The sequence below is a fragment of the Rhinichthys klamathensis genome, unplaced genomic scaffold, assembly GCF_029890125.1.
Source record: "Rhinichthys klamathensis goyatoka isolate OS25496 unplaced genomic scaffold, OSU_Roscu_1.1 h1tg000176l_1, whole genome shotgun sequence".
Lineage (NCBI taxonomy): Eukaryota > Metazoa > Chordata > Actinopteri > Cypriniformes > Leuciscidae > Rhinichthys > Rhinichthys klamathensis.
The window spans coordinates 3,792,501-3,797,500 of record NW_026606705.1 but is presented as its reverse complement, the minus strand read 5'-3'; the positions used below and the strand labels follow the sequence as shown (position 1 = coordinate 3,797,500).

The following is a 5,000-nucleotide window of genomic DNA, read 5'->3' as shown; positions in this document are numbered from 1 at the left end:
CTGAACATCCCTTTGAAGTGAGCGTAAAAGGGCAGTACACCGCGTGGAGAATGCGGGCATCGATCCCGCTACCTCTAGCATGCTAGGCGAGCGCTCTACCATTTGAGCTAATTCCCCTCGACGATGTGGTGAGAAGGTGTCCATCCCACAGCATGTGTGAAAGTGCTGCAGCGTGGTTTCCAATGCCCAAAAAGCAAAGAGACCGTATTTCCTCTGTGTCGGCAACTTTGCACTGGCTACCGTTTAGTTGTACATTTAATTAAACCTTTGTGCTTTAAGCCTTGCAAACGGAAATGTTTGCGGCCAGGCAGCAGCAGGAAGGATGTGTGTGTGTTGGCTCGTTGGTCTAGGGGTATGATTGCTCAGTTGCCTCGTGTGCAAAGAAGACAGCGGGTGTTATGTGAGAGTTTACATCAGCTCAAGTTTGCTGTGGCGCGTGCATGGAATGTTCATGTTTTGTTCCGGGTGGTGGAGGCCTGTGTTCCAGAGTGGTCCTGCTCAAAACTCCTTTTAAAACACCATCGAGCATCTGCAATAGCTTCCGACTTTGATCGAATGTGGATTTTGTTCTCATAAGGAGGGCACCAGTAACTTGTAACCTATCAGGCATCAGGTCAATCGATTTGGCATACGCCCATATGTACTAGCGTTTTTTGTAGGTCAAGTTCTCACAAAGCAAAGAGACCGTATTTCTTCTGTGTCGGCAACTTTGCACTGGCTACCGTTTAGTTGTACATTTAATTAAACCTTTGTGCTTTAAGCCTGGAAAACGGAAATGTTTTCGGCCAGGCAGCAGCAGGAAGGACATGTGTGTGTTGGCTCGTTGGTCTAGGGGTATGATTCTCGCTTAGGGTGCGAGAGGTCCCGGGTTCAAATCCCGGACGAGCCCGTTCTCAGGCTTTGCTTTTAATCTCTTCAAGCTGACTAGGGCAACTAGGATATTCCTGGGAAATTGGGGATAAAAGGAGTCAGATCGGGGCCGGTTAGCTCAGTTGGTTAGAGCGTGGTGCTAATAACGCCAAGGTCGTGGGTTCGATCCCCGTACTGGCCACACTTTTGCTCTCTGGGACCCTCAGCTCTGCTCACCTCGAAAGTGACGGGCGGTCTCCCAGAAATCCCTGCTGGACAAACCATTTGCCAGTAGACCTGGCCGAAATAGCTCAGTTGGGAGAGCGTTAGACTGAAGATCTAAAGGTCCCTGGTTCGATCCCGGGTTTCGGCAGAGCAACCTGGTTCCTGTGTTTTTGGTCGAGGGTCTCCAGTGAGCAAACGTCATCTCCTGTTAACCTGATTCCACCTAGCCTCATCACTATCTGCCTCTCAGACGGCCAGAGACCAGCGTGTGGTGGTTCCATGGTGTAATGGTTAGCACTCTGGGCTTTGAATCCAGCGATCCGAGTTCAAATCTCGGTGGAACCTTTTTAGCTTGTTTTGCGGAAGGGCGGGAAAAAACAGAGCTGATGCGCAACTGCTGATGTGGCGGTGAAACTGGCACTCTAAAAGCCAGTCGAGATCGGGGAAACATGGGCTTAAAAAGAAAAGGCTTCACGTGCTCTTTGCTGTCGCGCTTCTGGGCTGAATGACTAAACACCTCTGCTGCTCGGTGGGAAAAGGCTACCCACGCCAAGGTTCCATGGTGTAATGGTTAGCACTCTGGACTCTGAATCCAGCGATTCGAGTTCAAATCTCGGTGGGACCTGCTTTTGCCAGGAATGTGCGCAGGACCTCGTCCGAAAAAAACTTTTCTGATTCCACCTACCCTCATCGCTATCTGCCTCTCAGACGACCAGAGACCAGCGTGTGGTGGTTCCATGGTGCAATGGTTAGCACTCTGGGCTTTGAATCCAGCGATCCAAGTTCAAATCTCGGTGGAAACTTTTTAACTTGTTTTGCGGAAGGGCGGGAAAAAACAGAGCTGATGCGCAACTGCTGATGTGGCGGTGAAACTGAACATCCCTTTGAAGTGAGCGTAAAAGGGCAGTACACCGCGTGGAGAATGCAGGCATCGATCCCGCTAGCTCTCGCATGCTAAGCGAGCGCTCTACCATTTGAGCTAATTCCCCTCGACGATGTGGTGAGAAGGTGTCCATCCCACAGCATGTGTGAAAGTGCTGCAGCGTGGTTTCCAATGCCCACAAAGCAAAGAGACCGTATTTCCTCTGTGTCGGCAACTTTGCACTGGCTACCGTTTAGTTGTACATTTAATTAAACCTTTGTGCTTTAAGCCTTGCAAACGGAAATGTTTGCGGCCAGGCAGCAGCAGGAAGGATGTGTGTGTGTTGGCTCGTTGGTCTAGGGGTATGATTGCTCAGTTGCCTCGTGTGCAAAGAAGACAGCGGGTGTTATGTGAGAGTTTACATCAGCTCAAGTTTGCTGTGGCGCGTGCATGGAATGTTCATGTTTTGTTCCGGGTGGTGGAGGCCTGTGTTCCAGAGAGGTCCTGCTCAAAACTCCTTTTAAAACACCATCGAGCATCTGCAATAGCTTCCGACTTTGATCGAATGTGGATTTTGTTCTCATAAGGAGGGCACCAGTAACTTGTAACCTATCAGGCATCAGGTCAATCGATTTGGCATACGCCCATATGTACTAGCGTTTTTTGTAGGTCAAGTTCTCACAAAGCAAAGAGACCGTATTTCCTCTGTGTCGGCAACTTTGCACTGGCTACCGTTTAGTTGTACATTTAATTAAACCTTTGTGCTTTAAGCCTGGGAAACGGAAATGTTTTCGGCCAGGCAGCAGCAGGAAGGACATGTGTGTGTTGGCTCGTTGGTCTAGGGGTATGATTCTCGTTTAGGTTGCGAGAGGTCCCGGGTTCAAATCCCGGACGAGCCCGTTCTCAGGCTTTGCTTTTAATCTCTTCAAGCTGACTAGGGCAACTAGGATATTCCTGGGAAATTGGGGATAAAAGGAGTCAGAGCGGGGCCGGTTAGCTCAGTTGGTTAGAGCTTGGTGCTAATAACGCCAAGGTCGTGGGTTCGATCCCCGTACTGGCCACACTTTTGCTCTCTGGGACCCTCAGCTCTGCTCACCTCGAAAGTGACGGGCGGTCTCCCAGAAATCCCTGCTGGACAAACCATTTGCCAGTAGACCTGGCCGAAATAGCTCAGTTGGGAGAGCGTTAGACTGAAGATCTAAAGGTCCCTGGTTCGATCCCGGGTTTCGGCAGAGCAACCTGGTTCCTGTGTTTTTGGTCGAGGGTCTCCAGTGAGCAAACGTCATCTCCTGTTAACCTGATTCCACCTAGCCTCATCGCTATCTGCCTCTCAGACGGCCAGAGACCAGCGTGTGGTGGTTCCATGGTGTAATGGTTAGCACTCTGGGCTTTGAGTCCAGCGATCCGAGTTCAAATCTCGGTGGAACCTTTTTAGCTTGTTTTGCGGAAGGGCGGGAAAAAACAGAGCTGATGCGCAACTGCTGATGTGGCGGTGAAACTGGCACTCTAAAAGCCAGTCGAGATCGGGGAAACATGGGCTTAAAAAGAAAAGGCTTCACGTGATCTTTGCTGTCGCGCTTCTGGGCTGAATGACTAAACACCTCTGCTGCTCGGTGGGAAAAGGCTACCCACGCCAAGGTTCCATGGTGTAATGGTTAGCACTCTGGACTCTGAATCCAGCGATCCGAGTTCAAATCTCGGTGGGACCTGCTTTTGCCAGGAATGTGCGCAGGACCTCGTCCGAAAAAAACTTTTCTGATTCCACCTAGCCTCATCGCTATCTGCCTCTCAGACGACCAGAGACCAGCATGTGGTGGTTCCATGGTGCAATGGTTAGCACTCTGGGCTTTGAATCCAGCGATCCAAGTTCAAATCTCGGTGGAAACTTTTTAACTTGTTTTGGGGAAGGGCGGGAAAAAACAGAGCTGATGCGCAACTGCTGATGTGGCGTTGAAACTGAACATCCCTTTGAAGTGAGCGTAAAAGGACAGTACACCGCGTGGAGAATGCGGGCATCGATCCCGCTACCTCTCGCATGCTAAGCGAGCGCTCTACCATTTGAGCTAATTCCCCTCGACGATGTGGTGAGAAGGTGTCCATCCCACAGCATGTGTGAAAGTGCTGCAGCGTGGTTTCCAATGCCCACAAAGCAAAGAGACCGTATTTCCTCTGTGTCGGCAACTTTGCACTGGCTACCGTTTAGTTGTACATTTAATTAAACCTTTGTGCTTTAAGCCTTGCAAACGGAAATGTTTGCGGCCAGGCAGCAGCAGGAAGGATGTGTGTGTGTTGGCTCGTTGGTCTAGGGGTATGATTGCTCAGTTGCCTCGTGTGCAAAGAAGACAGCGGGTGTTATGTGAGAGTTTACATCAGCTCAAGTTTGCTGTGGCGCGTGCATGGAATGTTCATGTTTTGTTCCGGGTGGTGGAGGCCTGTGTTCCAGAGAGGTCCTGCTCAAAACTCCTTTTAAAACACCATCGAGCATCTGCAATAGCTTCCGACTTTGATCGAATGTGGATTTTGTTCTCATAAGGAGGGCACCAGTAACTTGTAACCTATCAGGCATCAGGTCAATCGATTTGGCATACGCCCATATGTACTAGCGTTTTTTGTAGGTCAAGTTCTCACAAAGCAAAGAGACCGTATTTCCTCTGTGTCGGCAACTTTGCACTGGCTACCGTTTAGTTGTACATTTAATTAAACCTTTGTGCTTTAAGCCTGGGAAACGGAAATGTTTTCGGCCAGGCAGCAGCAGGAAGGACATGTGTGTGTTGGCTCGTTGGTCTAGGGGTATGATTCTCGTTTAGGTTGCGAGAGGTCCCGGGTTCAAATCCCGGACGAGCCCGTTCTCAGGCTTTGCTTTTAATCTCTTCAAGCTGACTAGGGCAACTAGGATATTCCTGGGAAATTGGGGATAAAAGGAGTCAGAGCGGGGCCGGTTAGCTCAGTTGGTTAGAGCGTGGTGCTAATAACGCCAAGGTCGTGGGTTCGATCCCCGTACTGGCCACACTTTTGCTCTCTGGGACCCTCAGCTCTGCTCACCTCGAAAGTGACGGGCGGTCTC

The 5,000-nt window shown here is 50.2% G+C and overlaps 1 protein-coding gene and 11 non-coding genes across 12 annotated transcripts in view; 11 read left to right on the top strand and 1 right to left on the bottom strand.

Moving 5' to 3' along the window:
- The window catches only part of LOC130092588 (uncharacterized), a 309,454-nt gene that overhangs the window by 253,992 nt on the left and 50,462 nt on the right, over positions 1-5,000 (top strand). The window lies entirely within an intron of this gene.
- On the top strand, positions 818-889 carry trnap-agg (transfer RNA proline (anticodon AGG)). The gene has a single exon. It is a non-coding gene; the product is annotated as a tRNA-Pro (tRNA).
- Positions 978-1,051, top strand: trnai-aau (transfer RNA isoleucine (anticodon AAU)). Its single transcript has one exon. It is a non-coding gene; the product is annotated as a tRNA-Ile (tRNA).
- On the top strand, positions 1,150-1,222 carry trnaf-gaa (transfer RNA phenylalanine (anticodon GAA)). The gene has a single exon. It is a non-coding gene; the product is annotated as a tRNA-Phe (tRNA).
- trnaq-uug (transfer RNA glutamine (anticodon UUG)) lies at positions 1,348-1,419 on the top strand. The gene has a single exon. It is a non-coding gene; the product is annotated as a tRNA-Gln (tRNA).
- On the top strand, positions 1,628-1,699 carry trnaq-cug (transfer RNA glutamine (anticodon CUG)). Its single transcript has one exon. It is a non-coding gene; the product is annotated as a tRNA-Gln (tRNA).
- trnai-aau (transfer RNA isoleucine (anticodon AAU)) lies at positions 2,924-2,997 on the top strand. Its single transcript has one exon. It is a non-coding gene; the product is annotated as a tRNA-Ile (tRNA).
- Positions 3,096-3,168, top strand: trnaf-gaa (transfer RNA phenylalanine (anticodon GAA)). The gene has a single exon. It is a non-coding gene; the product is annotated as a tRNA-Phe (tRNA).
- trnaq-uug (transfer RNA glutamine (anticodon UUG)) lies at positions 3,294-3,365 on the top strand. The gene has a single exon. It is a non-coding gene; the product is annotated as a tRNA-Gln (tRNA).
- Positions 3,574-3,645, top strand: trnaq-cug (transfer RNA glutamine (anticodon CUG)). Its single transcript has one exon. It is a non-coding gene; the product is annotated as a tRNA-Gln (tRNA).
- On the bottom strand, positions 3,937-4,009 carry trnaa-agc (transfer RNA alanine (anticodon AGC)). Its single transcript has one exon. It is a non-coding gene; the product is annotated as a tRNA-Ala (tRNA).
- trnai-aau (transfer RNA isoleucine (anticodon AAU)) lies at positions 4,870-4,943 on the top strand. Its single transcript has one exon. It is a non-coding gene; the product is annotated as a tRNA-Ile (tRNA).